This window comes from Aquarana catesbeiana, linkage group LG03 (assembly GCF_042186555.1).
Source record: "Aquarana catesbeiana isolate 2022-GZ linkage group LG03, ASM4218655v1, whole genome shotgun sequence".
NCBI lineage: Eukaryota > Metazoa > Chordata > Amphibia > Anura > Ranidae > Aquarana > Aquarana catesbeiana.
This window is the reverse complement of record NC_133326.1, coordinates 110048121-110067315: the sequence shown is the minus strand read 5'-3', so window position 1 is coordinate 110067315 and position 19195 is coordinate 110048121.

Below are 19195 nucleotides of genomic sequence, written 5' to 3'. Positions count from 1 at the left end.
GTCTCCACCGGCTGACATTTTCTTGAAAACTAGAACAAATAAGAGGCCGTGTGGCTGCCAATAGAAATTGAACTGCGGCACCGCCCACCTCCCGCCCTGCTGCCGGTCTGTCTGTGACCTGATGTGGGAAGGGGCGGGGGGTGGGTGGCACCGCAGCTCACTTTCTATTGGCAGCCACCCGGCCGGCTCCGCCTATTTTGTTCCACTGACTCTGCCTGTTCAATCTGGTTTTCAGTAATGGCGGCGGAGATAGTCTCCGCTGCTGGGGGATATCTGATGAGAGGGGGGCTCTGACTGGGGAATACCTGATGAGAGGGGGGGGCTTCACTGGGGGATACCTGATGAGAGGGGGGCTCCACTGGGGGATACCTGATGAGAGAGGGGCTCCACTGGGGGATACCTGATGAGGGGGGATTCACTGGGGGATACCTGATGAGAGGGGGGCTCCACTGGGGGATACCTGATGAGAGGGGGCTCCACTGGGGGATACCTGATGTAAGGGGGACTCTGCTGGGATTGCCTGGTGTAAGGAGGGACTCCGCCGGGAATGCCTAATGGAAGGAGGGACTCCGCTGGGGACACCTGATGTAGGGAGGGACTCCGCTGGGATTGCCCAATGTAAAGAGGGACTCTACTGGGATTGCCTGGTGTAAGGAGGGACTCTACTGGGATTGCCTGGTGTAAGGAGGGACTCCGCTGGGGACATCTGATGTAAGGTGGACTCCACTGGGAATGCCTGATGTAAAGAGGGACTCTACTGGGGATACTTGGTGTAAGAGGGACTCCGCTGGGATTGCCTGGTGTATGGAGGGACTCCACTGGGAATGCCTGACGTAAGGAGGGACTCTGCTGGGAATACCTGGTGTATTGAGGGATTCCGCTGGGGACACCTGATAACAGGTGACGTGGCAAGCGACACACTCAGGGCTTTCACCGATTCTACATTATGGTGAGTTTAACTATTTATTTTTATATTACAATGTAATAATAGAATTAATGCGCTTCAATCATCCTTTCACCATAACAACCATGGTGCCAGGATGATTGAAGATCCAACAACAGGTGTTTGGAGTATCTTTATCTGCTGATTGTTAAACTTTCTGAAATACACATATTTCTATTGTGATGTAGGATATGGGCCTGCTGTCCCTTCATCCCTCTTTCTTTCTTTTGCACTTTTTCTCCCTTTGTTTCTCCCCTCCATCCCTCGTTCATCTCAGACTCTAACCACACCCCCTTTGAGTCACGCCCTGTAAGGAAACCACCAGGAATCGCCTGGCGCGCGCTGGTGCGCATGCGTGAGCGCACAGGAATCCACAGATGCCCATGCGCGCTTGTGCACAAGCGCGTGCGCGACGCGCGGTGTGCACGCGCAGGAGTGCGCCCTAGTGTTAGTTGGCACCAGTGGGCCTATTTAAAGGAGGCCCCAGCAACTGATCGGTGCTGACTGGTCTTCAGCTGTGTCCCTGTTACTCTGAACCTGTGTTATTCTGCCTGATTCCCGTTGCTGACCTTGGCTCCTGTTTACCCAGCTCTGAACTCTGTTATACCTGATCTCTGGTTCCTGAACCCGGCTTCCCATCTGACCCGTCTCTGCCTGATGTTACGGTACCTTGCTGCCCGCCTGTTGACGAACCCGGCTATCCCTGTGACATGGCCCTGGTGCCCAGCTTGGCCCAGCACAATTACCCGAGTGTCTGCAACTACAGACCTGCGACCAGCTGCGACTTCCTGCTCTGCAACTACAGTCCTGCAACCAGCTGCGACTTCCTGCTCTGCACCTACAGTCCTGCAACCAGCTGTAACTTCCTGCTCTGCAACTACAGTCCTGCAACCAGCTGCCACTTCCTGCTCTGCAACTACAGTCCTACAACCAGCTGCGACTTCCTGCTCTGCAACTACCGTCCTGCGACCAGCTGTGACTTCCTGCAACAGGGTTCCTGGTTTCCACCTGCAGGCACTCGTGTGCCTCCTGTCCCTTGGCTCCTTCTGTTTCACTCTCAGCGGGACCTGGACTGGAGATACAAGAGAGGCCGACCTCGTCAATTCAGTCTCCCTTCAGGTACGTGACAGTACCAGTCAGCCAGTAATGGAGTCTGAAAGGGAGGTATCTCTGCTGTCAACCCTCTGCCAAACTGTTACCGCACTCTCCCACGTAGTGCAAGGGTTGCATATGGAGTTTGCCCGCTTCCATAACCAACTCCAGTATACATCCAGCTTTACTCCCACTTCCGAGCATCCAAGACTCAAGGATTCCTTTGCTCAAACTATGACTTTCTCCCAAACTGAACTGTCTTACCTTCCTGAGCCCAGGGTACCCTTGCCCGAACGGTTTTCTGGGGACCGTAAAAAGTACAGGACTTTTCAGAATGCCTGTGAACTTTACTTTTCTTTGCTACCCCGTACATTCTCTACAGAGGAAGTGAAAGTGGGATTTCTTATCTCCTTATTGCTGGAGGAACCCTAGGCCTGGGCATTTTAGCTTCGGGAACAACACGACCCTGTCCTGGCTTTGGTCAATTCCTTTTTCACTGCCATGGCTCAATTATATGCCGATCCCTTCCGTCACCAGACAGCAGAGATTTCGCTGAGTCATTTACAACAAGGTTCTAGGTCTATGTCTAGGTCTATGGAGGACTATGTCTCGGACTTTCGTTTATGGAGCACATGATACTGAGTGGAATGATTCGGCTTTACACTTCTGATTTCGTCTTGGCCTGTCAGAAGCCGTCAAAGATGAACTCGCCAGGGTAGAAATACCTACCTCTCTGAATGACTTAATCCACCTCGGCATACAAATTGACCGTCGCCTACGTGAAAGACGGTTCAAGAAAGCCGGAAATCTTCATCTAATGCCTACCTGCTCGACGGAACCCTCACCTGCCTCCTTCTCAACAGCGCCAAGAAATGTTTCTGACATCAGGAAAATTCCACAAGCTAGCTTTCCTAGGCCCCCTCCGACTGAACAAGAGCGGTCTCATCGTCACCGCAATAATCTCTGTCTTTATTGTGGCGAGCAGGGGCACTTCCTACAGACTTGTTCCAGAAGACATCGTAAAAGACCCCTCCTTTCATCTTCTACAGTCGTGGCATTAAGTTCCAGTCAAAACCACACTGCTGCCTGTTTCCCTTCAGTTAACCGGAAAGACTCTTACTGTTTCTGCTATTGTGGACTCTGGGGCCTGTAGCTGTTTCGTGGACTCTACCTTTGCAAATAAGCACGCACTCCCTTTGCGTGCTAAGAAGAACAGCTTCACGGTCCACCTGGCAGATGGTTCAGGCATCAAATCTGGGCCTGTCACTCTAGAGACTGAACCCATCCTGTGTCTGACAGCTTCTGGGCATCGTGAACTGCTACGTCTAGATGTCATTACATCTCCCCTATTTGCTGTCATTTTTGGGCAGCTCTGGTTGAAGGCACATAACCCCCTCATCAACTGGATCACAGGGGAAGTGACTTTTTCTTCTAAGTACTGTAATGAATTCTGCATTCCTCCTCTACCCAAGTCTGAAGAACCGCTCCTCTGCATTAACATGGACCCTGAAACCATTAAACTTGTGCCTTCCGTTTACCATGACTTTCTGGACGTTTTCAATAAGAGAGCGTTGACACTCTCCCTCTTCACAGACCATATGTATGCCCTATCGATCTCTTACCCGGTGCAGAAATTCTCTTTGGCAGGATCTATCCACTCTCAGAACCAGAACTGGAGGAATTGCGGAAGTACATTGATGAGAACCTTGATAAGGGGTTTATTTGGCCATCTTCTTCTCCCGCGGAAGCAGGAATATTTTTCGTGGAGAAGAAGGATCACTCCCTCTGGCCCTGTATTGATTACCGGGACTTAAATAAGGTAACCATCAAAAACTGATACCCCTTACCTCTTATTCCAGAATGATTCCAGAGGCTTCGGGAGGCTCGTATATTTACAAAACTAGACTTGAGAGGAGCATACAACCTGATCAGAATAAGAGAAGGGGATGAATGGAAGACGGCCTTCAGGTCTCGTTTCGGACATTTTGAGTACCTAGTGATGCCCTTTGGACTCTGTAATGCTCCAGCCACCTTCCAGAATTTTGTAAATGATGTGTTCCGGGACTTTCTTGATTTATTTACTATTGTTTACTTGGATGACATTTTAGTTTTTTCCACCTCCTTAGAGTCCCATCGAGTTCACGTGAAGAAAGTGCTAAACAGACTAAGGGAACACCATCTCTATGCTAAGGTGGAGAAATGCGAATTCGAAAAGCTCACCATCCAATTCCTGGGGCTCATTATCTCTGCAGACGGAATTGCTATGGACCCACAGAAAGTATCTGCAGTACTCGATTGGCCTGCCCCTACTGATAAGAAATCTGTACAGCGGTTTGTGGGGTTTGCCAATTTTTAGAGGAAGTTTATTAAAGACTTTTCCAGTATCGTATCCCCTATCACCCAGGTAACCAAGCTACGTACAACCTTCACATGGACCTCAGAAGCTCAGACAGCATTTGAAAAACTGAAAGGCCTCTTTACATCCGCACCCATCCTGAAACACCCAGATCCTGCTCTGCCCTATGTCCTTGAAGTGGATGCCTCTGAAATAGCTGTGGGAGCCATATTGTCCCAACGACAAGGGACAAAATCGCTACTCCATCCTGTTGCTTTCTTCTCCAGAAAACTAAGTAATCCTGAAAGGAACTACGATGTCGGTGATCGGGAATTACTCGCCATTAAGTCTGCCCTTGAAGAACGGTGTTATTTGCTAGAGGGAGCTGCGCACCCTATTCTTGTATTCACGGATCACAAAAACCTGTAATACTTAAGAACAGCGAAAAGATTAAGACCTCGCCAAGCCAGGTGGGCTCTTTTTTATGCAAGATTCTGCTTCCACATCACTTACTGGCCCGGATCAAAGAATGGGAAGCCCGACGCTCTTTCCCCCATGTTTCAAGATACTGAAGCATCTCCTGAACCTGATACCATCCTACCCGCTAAGAACTTCCTGTTACTACAAACTGATCTCATCTCCCAAATCAAGACAGCAGTCCTGAATCAACCTCCCTCCCAAGAACTCCATCTCCAGCTTAAAGAGGGTCTCTACTTCCATGGTACAGAGCAATTACGGACAGCAGTCCTCTACATGTGTCACGATCATCCTCTGGCAGGGCATTTCGGGGTACACAAAACTTTGAAACTGGTCCTTCACTCCACTATGTGAGATCTTGCACCACGTGCTTACGGAACAAGACGGACAGATCTAAGAATTGGGGTCTGCTGTAACCTCTCCCTGTACCAGATAAATTATGGAGCATGATCTCCATGGACTTCATTACCCCCATCCGAAGGGTTTACCACCATCTTTGTTATTGTGGATCGCCTATCCAAGATGGCGCATTTTGTGCCCCTAAAGGGTACCCCTTCCGCTGCAGAGACTGCCTCATCTTTCGTCAAGGAAGTGGTATGCCTACATGGTATCCCTGTCAACATCAGGTCGGATCGTGGAGTTCAGTTTATGTCCAGATTTTGGAAATCCTTGTGTGAGGTTTTGGGCATTAAACTCTGCCTATCATCTGCTTACCACCCCCAGACTAACGGCCAAACAGAGAGAACAAATCAGACTCTGGAGCAATATCTCCGATGTTTCTCTTCTTTTGCACAGGACGATTGGGCGTCTCTTTTGCCGTCAGCAGATTTGGCCTACAATAATTCAATACACTCTTCTATCAAGCAAACCCCCTTTTTTGCTAATTATGGGTTCCATCCATCTTTTTTGCCCGATGTCCCCCAAGAATCCTCAGTACCGGCAGTACAGGATCATCTGGAGTTCTGGAAAGTTACAACCTCTTCCTGCAAGAAGCTATCTCCAAGTACCAAGTAGATGACAAGAGATTCTATAACAGAAGAAGAAGAGGTAATCTGGATCTGAAACCCGGAGATAAGGTATGGCTATCTACCACAAATCTAAAGCTGGCCTGCCCTTCAAGGAAGTTAGGACCAAGATACATTGGCCCATTTCCTATTAAAAGAAGGATTAACGCTGTTGCTTTCGAGTTAAGCCTAGCAGAAAATCTAAGAATTCATCCTGTGTTCCATGTGTCCCTCTTGAAACAGTCCGTGGCTAATCCCTTTCCTGACCGAGAATCCGAGACTCCTGCTCCTCTTTTGGTGGAAGGGAATGAGGAGTTCGAAGTGGAGGCTGTTCTGGATTGCAGGAAGAGAAGGGGCCAGACCCAGTTCCTTATTAAGTGGAAGGGCCACGGCCCTGAAGATAATTCATGGGAACCCAGCTCCGATGTGCACGCTCCACGATTGGTTCAAGCCTACCCTCGCCTCCATCCTGAGAAAAAACCCTTAGTGGGCATCCGGAGGCTGCCCTTAAGGGGGGGGGGGCAATGTAAGAAAACCACCAGAAATCCCCTGGCTGTGTCCCTGTTACTCTGAACCTGTGTTATTCTGCCTGATTCCTGTTGCTGACCTTGGCTCCTGTTTACCCGGCTCTGAACTCTGTTATACCTGATCTCTGGTTCCTGAACCCGGCTTCCCATCTGACCCGTCTCTGCCTGATGTTCCGGTACCCTGCTGCCTGCCTGTTGACGAACCCGGCTATCCCTGTGACCTGGCCCTGGTGCCCAGCTTGGCCCAGCACAATTACCCGAGTGTCTGCAACTACAGTCCTGCGACCAGCTGCGACTTCCTGCTCTGCAACTACAGTCCTGCGACCAGCTGCGACTTCCTGCTCTGCAACTACAGTCCTGCAACCAGCTGCAACTTCCTGCTCTGCAACTACAGTCCTGCAACCAGCTGCGACTTCCTGCTCTGCAACTACAGTCCTGTAACCAGCTGCGACTTCCTGCTCTGCAACTACAGTCCTGCAACCAACTGCGACTTCCTGCTCTGCAACTACCGTCCTGCGACCAGCTGCGACTTCTTGCAACAGGGATCCTGGTTTCCACCTGCAGGCACTCGTGTGCCTCCTGTACCTTGGCTCCTTCTGTTTCACTCTCAGCGGGACCTGGACTGGAGATACAAGAGAGGCCGACCTCGTCAATTCAATCTCCCTTCAGGTATGTGACACGCCCCTTTAAGCCACGCCCGATAGCTTAAAAACTACGCCCATTTCTTTTTTTTTTTTAAAATGTATTGAGTTTTACAGCATACAGTAGTATAAAACAGAGTACATAATAGTTATAAAGCAGGTAAACGTAAATTCTCTAAGCAGTAAGATAGTTTTATACTTAAATACAGGTAAGGGGGGGGGGGGGGGTGTCAGAAATTCACATTTACCATCTTATCATCGTTATTAAGCAAAACAGTGCTTGAGAGACTGAAACTTTACATCTTTGTACCTTCAGGAGTGGAAGCAGCGTTTGGACATAACTAGCGATGAGATAAATTGGTCTAGTTAACACAGCAAAACTAAATAATACTATTGAGAACGAATAGAAAAAAAAAAAAAATTGTGGATGTCAAAGAGCAGTATGGGCTTGCGAACATCTTACGGCGGCTTAAAGGTAGAGGGGTCAGAAGTGGGAGATATTTTGAGGTTGCCAAGGGAATTGGTGAGATCTCTCCTTAGGTACCAATCCGTGAAACGGAATGGGTGCATTATATCTTGCATTGTTTGTTGAGTGAATGTGGCTTCCATATACCTTCTCCATCTCTTGAAAAAGCGTGAGGTAGAACGAAAGTTCAGTGTGATGGTATCTAATCTCTCCAAATAGAAGAGTGAGGTCATGGCTTTTTAAACCGCCGTTAAAGTAGGTGGTGTTGCTGAGATCCAGTGAGACATAATAGTTCTGCGGGCAACTAGGAGACATAGATGAGCCCATTGTGGAATATTTTGTAGGTCCATCGCTGATGAGGAGGATGATGGTGGTATACTGAACAAGCATAAGAGACAGTCCTTAGATATTTGTGTTTTATGGATTTTGTTGATGTAGGCTATCACAGTGTTCCAGTAAGTAGTGATATTAGTACAGTCCCAAAGACGGTGAAGCAGGGTGGGGCGAGGTAAGGAACACCAGGGACATTGCGATTGAGTTGGGTCCGCTTTGTTGAAGCAAAATGGGAAGTAGGCCCTGTGAATGATTTTGAATTGCGTCTCCCGCCATGTTTCAGAAGTTATAAGTTTGCGGATATGCCTGTATCCTTCAAGGATTTTTCTGGCAGATCGTTGTCATGACGCCCATTTTTAATCCCCCCTCTACGTTAAATGAATGCCCGGCCCCCTAATTATAAGACTCCTCCCACAGGCCAAAAAGTGTCCCTAAAATTTTTTTTACAATGTTGGCAACTATGCTCATACCATTCTGCACTCTCAGGTCCCCTGTCTGCTCTATCAGGGGCCGCGAGTCAGATACAAAAGGGAGGCCTTCCTCTGAATTACCGGGCTCATCCACAAGGTACGTGAGAACGTGACACACACCTCCCTGACGGTATGGTGAATCTAAGCTTCAGAGCATGAATAGTGCAACCAACATACTGAACCTGACAAACACTGCATTCCATAACAAATGACTGACTTGGTGTTACATTCGTACTCTGAAGACTACAATCTTGGAGCACTTTAATGACACCAACAACCTTAATGCAAAAAATAAATGAAATGTCTCTAAACACTTTAGGGAAGTACACAGGAGGAACCTTGCTTCTTTTTTTGTTTTTGGTATTGAACAGATCAAGAGACCTGTGAGGGGGGAGATACACATCACCTCTTGCTTCAATGTGAAGTTTGGTGGATTTACACTCTCAATGCTAGGGCTCCACATGGTCTAAAATCGAGGTCGGCAACTCGTCGATCATGGCCAAGTAACGGGTATATCAGGTCTCTGCATTGCTGACCCCTGGCTAAACTGTTGGGGAGAAGTCCGGGATAGAGAAGGAGAGTGCCGGGCGGGCGGATTACCGAAGGAGCGAGCCAGGCAGGCAGATCAAGAAGGAGAGAGCCAGGCGGGCAGATCAGGAAAGAAAGAACCGGGCAGGCTGGGCAACAAAGGAGAGAGTTGGGTGGGCAGATCAAGAAGGTGAGAGCCAGGCAGGAAGATCAAGAAGGAGAGAGCCAGGAGGGCAGATCAGGAAGGAGAGAACCAGGCAGGCGGGGTAACAAAGGAGAGAGCCGGGCTAGCGGTGCAGGGGGGAAGACTTGCTCAGGTGCTAAGTTACCTCTTTGTGGATTATAAAGAAAATAAGGACTAGAAGCCAGCTCTTTATGGCATAGTAATTGCAATTTTGACACACATGTGTTGATGCAAGGTGGCTGGTAAGTGTCAAATAAAACTGTGGGCTGTATTAAATAGGTCTTATAAGTGATTGTTTAAGTATATTGAGGAGACGAGATTAGTGGCTTATTAACCTTATAACCTTTATTCCCAGACACTTACCTCCCAATTTGAAATACTTAAGGATTCCTGGGGACTAATCATTATTATTGCTTGTCATCTGGAATACCATTGAGGTAAATGTGTGATCCTGAGAATCTCAAAGGCGTTGATTTAATATATTGTGGTCTAGTTGGTTTTCCTTTTTTCTGACACCATAGGGGGTAGGTGGACGCACTGGCTATATAGCTCCCTACTTTGAGTTAAGGGTGACTGTTTCCTTTTTTCCCCTTTTGGGATTATAATCTTAGTAAGTACATATTGTCCTTTGTTGAGGCATTGTTCTAGCACAGGTATAGTCCCCCTCCATAGTTTACCAACCTCTTGCTCATTTTTCCTCTGCATAGGATTATCTGGCCATTTTATTCATATACAGTTGTGCTCATAAGTTTACTGACAGGGCTCTTCCTGTCAGAGGGGGGGTCTGTGCTGATAATCAGCACATTCATTATCAGCACAGCCCCCCATCAAAAGGTGCCCATCAGCTGCCAATCAGTGCCCATCACCTGCCAGCTTGTCCCCCTCTATAAACACCTGTCAGTGCCCGCAACAGTGCCGATCAGTGCCCAAAAAAGTGCCAATCAGTGCCCAAAAAAGTGCCAATCAGTGTCACTCAGTAATGCTTGTCAGTAGCTCCTCATCAGTGCTGCCTATCCATTGCCACCTATCAGTGCCATCAGTGCTGCCTATCAGTGCCGCCTATCAGTGCCCATCAGTTTTTTTTTTCTCAAAATTGTCGGTCTTTTTTCGTTTATAGCACAAAAATTAAAAACTGCAGAGGTGATCAAATACCCCCAAAAGAAAGCTCTATTTGTGGGAAGAAAATGATAAAAATTTAGTTTGGGTACAGTGTTGCATGACCGCACAATTGTCATTGAAATTGCGACAGTGCTGAAAGCTAAGAATTGTACTGGGCAGAAAGGGGGGAAAGTGCCCGGTATGGAAGTGGTTAAATATCATCTTGATCATATTGATTCGAGCCAATCCCTTTGGTTTTAATTGTAAATGTGTAAAGATTTTTTAAATAATTTTTGTAATAAAGACAATATTTATAATTATGTTGTAAACGTCTTTCACTGGTACCAGTAAAATCCGATCAAACCATTCTATCAAAAAGTTAGCTCTTGCATTGAAGCAGCAGGTGTGGGCTCATTGGGGCTGCTGCGGCTGTCGGATCAGAGTAGGAGTGAGCCGGGCAGACAGATCAGAGAAGGAGAAAGCCTGGCAGTCAGAACAGATAAGGAAGGAGCTGGGCGGGTGAAGCAGCGAAGGAGAGAGTCGGCCGGGGCGAAGAAGTGGAGGAGACTTGCTCTGGCATTGAGCTACCTCTCTCACTGAAGCAGCACAGCAAGTGTGGGCTCACTGGGGCTGCTGCAGCTACCTAGGTTTCTTTAGCAGTGTGTAACACAAAGAAAAACCTGTGAGGGGGCCGCAGCAACCCCACTGAGCCCATACTTGCTGTGTTGCTTCAGTGAGAGAGAGATAGGTCAGTGCCAAAGCAAGTCTCCTCCACACTACTGCTGACTTCTCACTCTGAGCTGGGTGTCTTCTGTTCTTGCAGTTTTGTACCCTGGGGGGGTGGGAGGGAAGGGATGAGGAGGTTTTTGTATTGAGGCATCTAAACTGGGAAGGGGGGTCTGTACTGGGTGGGGGGAGGACTGTGCTGTTGGGGGGGGGTCTGTTTTGGAAATTGGTCTGTGCTGGACAGGGAGTCTGTACTGAGGGAGTAGGCTGGCAGGGAGGATATGGGAAGTTAGGGGAGATCTCTGTTGTGAGGAATATGGGTAGGGAGTGAATTGAACTGAGCAGAAGGGATCATTTTGGTGGTACTTTGTAAAGTGGTCTGTGCATTAGGGCTTGTTCACACTAGTGGTTGGGGAGCATTGAAACCCCTCAACTGAGCTGCAGTTTTACCACCTCCCAACCACTCCCCCTTAGGCTGTGGGTGCAGAGTCAGCAGTGAGGACTGTGATGTCACGGCAGTGGAGTCGGGTAGCTGCAGTCAGGAGGGCTGGCAGGGCCTGAAGAGGGATTACTGGGAGCAGTAGTCAAACTTAGGACAGCTAGCACTAAAGACTTCCTATTCTATTTTTGCTACACTAAAAGGGACTCGCGGTCACTGCCAGCAAAAGGCAGTTGCTGAGGTCTGACTGTCAGAATCAGAGTTGGGCCTAACCACGTAGAAGTAAAGTGTTGTGCAGGAGAGAGAGCTAGTCTACAAGCAATGATGTCCTGGAGGAGACTGGAGATGTGTAATGTACAAAGAGTGTACATAGTTTTGTCCCAAATTGACTGTTCTAAAATTCTACTGGGCATCCCATATATTCCCATCCCTATTCAAGTTCAAATCCCTCAATAAAAAAACACAAAAAACAAAAATATGGACAGTTCATTGACTCCAAGGTGATTGGGAAGTGAATGCAGGGCTGGGCAGGATGACAGGTGGACCACAACTTTCAGCAGCCCCTACAGGGGTACCGCTACACTTAAATGATTATAATATATTTTTAGTTTCTCTTCATTTTACTGTGAAACATCTACAAAACCATTACAAATTGAAGATATAAGGTAGGTTTGAAGGTATTATATACATTAGGTTTTGTTGTACATCGCTGCCTCCTTTGTTTTGTTTTTTCCTCAAGTGGTACCAATTATCGCAATTGTTTTTAATTAATGCAATGCTACCCCTGTGTTTGGTGAGCTGTATTACTATATATGTTGGATTTTATCATAAAGTTTTGAATGCTATGAGGAAGGCTTTGTAAGCTTTTCCCGCACATTACGCGTCACGTGGACTATTGTAAGCGCAATTCTTTTAATAAAATTCTAGTACTGATTTTACTATACTATGAGAGTTCCTCCTATGTCTGCTTGAGCATTTTATCAGTGGCACAAAGCAAGGTCCATAAAGGTGTGGATGAGCGAGTTTGGGGTGGAGGAACTTGACTGGTCTGCACAGAGTCCTGACCTCAACCTGATAGAACACCTTTGGGATGAATTAGAGCAGAGACTTGCGGGCCATACCTTCTCATCCGACATCAGTGCCTGACCTCACAAATGTGCTTCTGGAAGAATGGTCAAACATTCCCATAGACACACTCCTAAACCTTGTGGACAGCCTTCCCAGAAGAGTTGAAGTGGTTATAGCTGCAAAGGGTGAGCCAACTCAATATTGAACCCTACGGACTAAGACTGGGATGCCATTAAAGTTCATGTGCGTGTAAAGGCAGGCGTCCCAATACTTTTGACAATATTGTGTATATTACTGCTTTTCTTCTCTTTTGTTTGATCATTTGACTATGAAATCTGCTTTAGAGAGTCTTCGATCGTAGTCTGGTACAGGTCAATGTGGGATAACCAAGAGTTAACATTAACATAAATTATACATATTTTGACCCTATCCAGGCAAGAAGTGAAGCAGTGGAGTCATTTCAAAACATCATAGAGGTAGAACTAAATAAACTTAAGGAATTCTCACCAACACGCAGCCACTCTTATAGAACTAACTTAGGAAGGCAGAATTTTTAGCCCTACGGGGTTTAAAAAACAGAAAGGATATAGCAATCCATTCAGGGGATAAAGGTGGCTTCGTGGTTGTTCTGTATTTGGATATTTATAGATGCGAAGCGCTCAGACACTTGAATGATTTGGATACTTGTCGTCCACTGGATATGGATCCCACTAAATCCATCCAACATAAATTACAACATTTACTGGATATTGTAGAAGAAATGCCCGTGTTAGATCAGAAAATCTTGGAATGCCTAATGATGGAGAATCAAATTACACCGATATTCCACCATCTTCCAAAAGTTCACAAACAGGACACTCCAGTTCAGGGCTGCCCCATTAAAGCAGGACTAGGATCTCTACTTGAAAGACTCAGTGAGCGGGTATATGAATTACTTCAACCCCTTATCACTTGTTTACCTGGTTACCTTAGAGACACTGGTTATGTCTTAGTCCATATACATGAAATCCAGTGGCCTTCTGAGTGTATGTGGATAACTATTGACGTTAAGTCACTCTATTATTGTATACCTCATCATTTGGCATTAAAGACCATTCAACGTCACTTAAATTGTTATAGCATCTACAGCCCTGAATTACAAGAGCTTCTACATACAGTGAGGTAAAAAAGTATTCCCTTGCTGATTTTGTAGGTTTGCCCACTGACAAAGAATTAATTTTTTTATTTATTTTTTTCCAGGTACTTATATAGCGCCGTCAATTTATGCAGCGCTTTACATATACATTGTACATTCACATCAGTCCCTGCCCTCAAGCAGCTTACAACCTAAGGTCCCTAACACGCATTCATACATACTAGGGCCAATTTAAACAGGATGCGATTAACCTACTAGCAAGTCTTTAGAGATCAGTCTATAATTTTAATGGTAGGTTTATTTTAACAGTGAGAGACAGAATAGCAACAAAAAAATCCAGAAAAACGCAATAAGGGAAATAAGTATTTGATCCCCCCTATCAATTTTCAACATTTCTGGCTCCCAGGTGTCTTTTATACATGTAATGAGCTGAGATTAGGAGCACTCTCTTAAAGGGAGTGCTCCTAATCTCAGCTTGTTACCTGTATAAAAGACACCTGTCCACAGAAGCAATCAATCAGATTCCAATCTCTCCGCCATGGCCAAGACCAAAGAGCTGTCCAAGGATGTCAGGGACAAGATTGTAGACCTACACAAGGCTGGAATGGGCTACAAGACCATCACCAATCAGCTGAGAGGGTGACATCAGTTGGTGGGATTATTTGCAAAAGGAAGAAACACAAAATAACTGTGAATCTCCCTCTGTCTGAAATCAGCCCCGAACTACACAGAAGAATCTTGTCAATGATCTCAAGACAGCTGGGACTATAGTCATCAAGAAAACAATTGGATAACCCACTATGCCATGAAGGACTGAAATCCTGCAGTGCCCACAAGGCCCCCCTGCTCAAGAAAGCACATGTACAGGCCCATCTGAACATTGCTAATGAACATCTGAATGATTCAGAGGATAACTGGGTGAAAGTGTTGTGGTCAGATGAGACCAAAATCAAGCTCTTTGGCATCATCTCAACTTATGTTTAGAGGAGGAGGAATGCTGCCTATGACCCCAAGAACACCATCCCCACCGTCAAACATGGAGGAGGAAACATTATGCTTTGTGGGTGTTTTTCTGCTAAGGGGACAGGACAACTTGGCTCCAAACGGACGATGGATGTTGCCATGTACTGCCAAATCTTGGGTGTGAACCTCTTTCCCTCAGCCAGAGTATTGAAAATGGATTGTGGATGGGTATTTCAGCATGACCATGACCCAAAACACACTGCCGAGGCAACAAAGAAGCAGTTCAAGAAGCAGCACATTAAGGTCCTTGAGTGGCCTAGCCAGTCTCCAGACCTTAATCCCTTAGAAACTATAAGGAGGGAGCTGAAGGTTCGAGTTACCAAATGTCAGCCTCGAAACCTTAAGGCTCTGCAAAGAGGAGTGGGACAAAATCCCTCCTGAGATGTGTGCAAACCTGGTGGCCAACTACAAGAAACGTCTGACCTCTGTGATTGCCAACAGGGTTTTTGCCAACAAGTACTAAGTCATGTTTTGCGAAGGGGTCAAATACTTATTTCACTCATTAAAATGCAAATCAATTCATAACTTTTTTGAAATGTGTTTTTCTGGATTTTTTTGTTATTCTATCTTTCACTGTTGAAATAAACCTACCATTAAAATTATAGACTGATCAATTCTTTGTCATTGGGCAAACGTACAAAATCAGCAGGGGGTCAAATACTTTTCCCTTTACTGTATGGCAATCACATTTTTATTAAAGCACAATTTCCTCAAGTTCCATTTGAAGTATTTTATTCAATGCCGAGGCGCCTCGATGTGAGCTAAATTCGCTCCCTCGTTGACAAATTTGTATATGGGCTGCTGGGAGGAAATGTTTTTTTCTCCCACAAGAATCCATTCAAAGCCCATATCGCTTGGTATGGTCGTTTTATAGACCTGATCCTGGTATTGCATGTCCGATTTGTTTATATCATATTTGAATTAAAATCATTTAAATCTTGAATTTACTTATAACTAACATTTGAAGCAGATCGGTTACTTGGGCCTGACTTTGACAGGACATGTAACAAGTGGAGAGATTACAACCAGGACTTCTAGAAAACAATGTGCTGGTAATTCCCTTTAACTTGCTTCCAGATGTCACCCCATGCATACCATTAAATCACTACCCATCGGGGAGTTTTTTAGAGCGAGGAGAAACTGCTCCACACAAATCGATTTCTATCGGGAGCGAGGAGCGGTGTCCCAGAGACTGAGAGAGCGGAGTTATGATGACAGTTGGATTGCCAGAGGTAGAATAGTTGCTATGGAAAGGGATTGTGAGGGTTTGATGAAGAAATCTTTGGGTTGTAAGAATAGAAACAAAAACCCATTCAAGACTAATGCCCTGTACACACGGTCGGATTTTCCGACGGAAAATGTGTGATAGGACCTTGTTGTCGGAAATTCCAACCGTGTGTAGGCTCCATCACACATTTTCCATCGGATTGTCCGACACACAAAGTTTGAGAACAGGCTATAAAATTTTCCAACAACAAAATCCGTTGTCGGAATTTCCGATCGTGTGTACATAAATCCGACGCACAAAGTGCCACGCATGCTCAGAATAAATAAAGAGATGAAAGCTATTGGCTACTGCCCCGTTTAGAGTCCCGACATACGTGTTTTACATCACCGCGTTCAGAACGATCGGATTTTCCGACAACTTTGTGTGACCGTGTGTATGCAAGACAAGTTTGAGCCAACATCCGTCGGAAAAAATCCTAGGATTTTGTTGTCGGAATGTCCGATCAATGTCCGACCGTGTGTACGGGGCATAAGAATAAAGTACACTTTGTTATAACTTTCTCTACCGAATACAATCAAATCAATGAAATTATTAAATGGCATTTACCCACCTTGTATACTGATAAAAATCTGTATGAGATATTAAAAAATGGATGTAACTTCTCAAGCAGGAGGTACATGGTTGCAGGTGGTTGGTTCCTATACTTGTGGATATAGTACCTGCAAATTGTGTAAGAGACAAAAAAAGCACAACAGTAACCTCTTTGACCGGCAAAACTTGTTCTTTAAAGCATTATATTAATTCTAACATCAAGTCAATCATCTATGTTATAGAATGCAGTGTTTGTCAGGATCAGTATTGTTGGTTGCACTATTCGTGCTCTGAAGACTAGTGTCAGGGCCTGGACCTCTGCTATATCTGGCAATGACTCTTCTTGCTGAGCCACCTGGAATGCTGAACAGTTCCCTGGACAATTCCTTGAATGATCCTGACTTGAACCTTGTTTGTCTTGAACCTTGAACTCTTTGCTCCTCCCATGTACTTCCTGATTTAAGCCATGTCTCTGTACTTCCTGTTTGCCAGATTATTGTGCTCTCTCCAGCTTTGTCTCTCCTGCTGCTGTCCGTATCTTCACTGCCGTATCTTCGGTAACGACCTTTGGCTTGTTCCTCGACTACGCTTCTGCTTAATCCCAACCTGCAACCATTCATTACTGACCTTTGGCTTGTTTACTGACTATGCTTCTGCTTGATCTCTACCTGCTATATCTGCTGGACCCCTGCTTGCTCACTTCCTAGTGGGGCGATCCTGAGGACTGCAACCTGGTACTATAATGCAGCAAAAGCCATCTTCACCACCAGGAGCTCTGGTGAATACTGCTTAGTACTTAGACGCCGCACCTCTGGTGATCCCGTATCATCAGCCAGAATGACCTGCATGTATACCTGTCCCGCTTGTTGGTGGGTGTTGCTCTACTGCTATAGCTACTGGCCTCCAAGCCTGACTCCAGAGACAACTAGAATATCGCTACCCATGTGTTTGTGGGCTGTTTTACTATATATATGTTGGATTTTATCATAAAGTTTTGTATGCTATGAGGCTTTGTAAGCCAAAACGCATTCGATTTTTGAATATTGTTCCCTCATTTATGAAATCAATAAAGAATTTGTGAAAAAGCTACTGAATTGCTGGCTATTATCATGGATTTAAAGAGTAGACACTTTAGCCGGAGCACCGGACTTCTGCCTCCACACTTTCAGCATAGCAGTTGAGCTTGGGTAAGACTTGGCTCTGTGTATATTATTTTATTGAAGGCTGTATATTTAAACATTTTGAAATGTTAAAGTAGTTTTAACCACTTCAGCCCCGGAAGATTTTACCCCCTTCCTGACCAGAGCACTTTTTACAATTTGTCACTGTGTCGCTTTAACTGACAATTGCGCGGTCATGCAATGCTGTACCCAAACAACATTTGCATCCTTTTTTTCCCACAAATAGAGCTTTCTTTTGGTGGTATTTGATCACCTCTGTGGTTTTTATTTTTTGCGCTATAAACAAAAAAATAGCGACAATTTTGAAAAAAAACAATTTTTTTTACTTTTTGTTATAATAAATATCCCCAAAAATGTTTTAAAAAAACAAATTTCTTCATCAGTTTAAGCCAATATATATTCTTCTACATATTTTATGGTAAAAAAATCACAATAAGCGTATATTGATTTCTTTGCGCAAAAGTTATAGCATCTACAAACTATGGGAAAGATTTACAATGCCTTGCAAAAGTATTCACCCCCCTTGGCATTTTTCGTGTTTTGTTGCTTTACAACCTGGAATTAACATGGCTTGTTTAAGGATTTCCATCATTTAATTTACAGAACATGCCCACAACTTTGAAGATTTTTTTTTTTTTATTGTGAAGCAAACAACAAATAGGACAAAATAACAGAAAAAGTAATTGTGCCTAACTATTCACCCCCCTAAAGTCAATACTTTGTAGAGCCACTTTTTGTGGCTATCACAGCTCCAAGTCGCTTTGGATAAGTCTCTATGAGCTTGCCACATCTTACCACTGGGATTTTTGCCCATACCTCCTTGCAAAACTGCTCCAGCTCCTTCAAGTTGGATGGTTTGCACTTGTGAACAGCAATCTTTAAGTCTGACCACAGTTTTGCTATTGGACTGAGGTCTGGGCTTTGACTAGGCCATTCCAACACATTTACATGTTTCCCCTTAAACCACTTAAGTGTTGCAGTGTGTTTGGGGTCATTGTCCTGCTGGAAGGTGAACCTCCGACCTAGCCTCAAATCACACACAGAGTGGTACAGGTTTTGCTCAAGAATATCCCTGTATTTAGCACCATCCATCTTTCCCTCTATTCTGACCAGTTTTCCAGTCCTGACTGCTGAAAAACATCCCCACAGCATGATGCTGCCACCACCATGTTTCACTGTGGTGATGGTGTTCTTTGGGTGATGTGATGTGTTGGGTTTGCGCCAGACATAGCGTTTTCTTTGATGGCCAAAAAGTTCAATTTTAGTCTCAACAGACCAGAGCGCCTTCCTCCATACATTTTGGGAGTCTCTCACGTGCCTTTTCGCAAACTCAAAATGTGCCATTTTGTTTTTTGCTGAAAGTAATGGCTTTCTTCTGGCCACTCTGCCATAAAGCCCAACTCTATGGAGCGTATGGCTTATTGTCGTCCTATGTACAGATACTCCAGTCTCTGCTGTGGAACTCTGCAGCTTCTCCAGGGTTACCGTAGGCCTCTGTGCTGCCTCTCTGATTAATGCCCTCCTTGCCCGGTCCGTGAGTTTTGGTGTGTGGCCATCTCTTGGCAGGTTTGCTGTTGTGCCATGTTCATTTGGTTATGATAGATTTGATGGTGCTCCTAGGGATTATCAAAGATTTGGATATTTTTTATAACCTAACCCTGACTTGTACTTCTCAACAACATTGTCCCCTACTTGTTTGGAGAGTT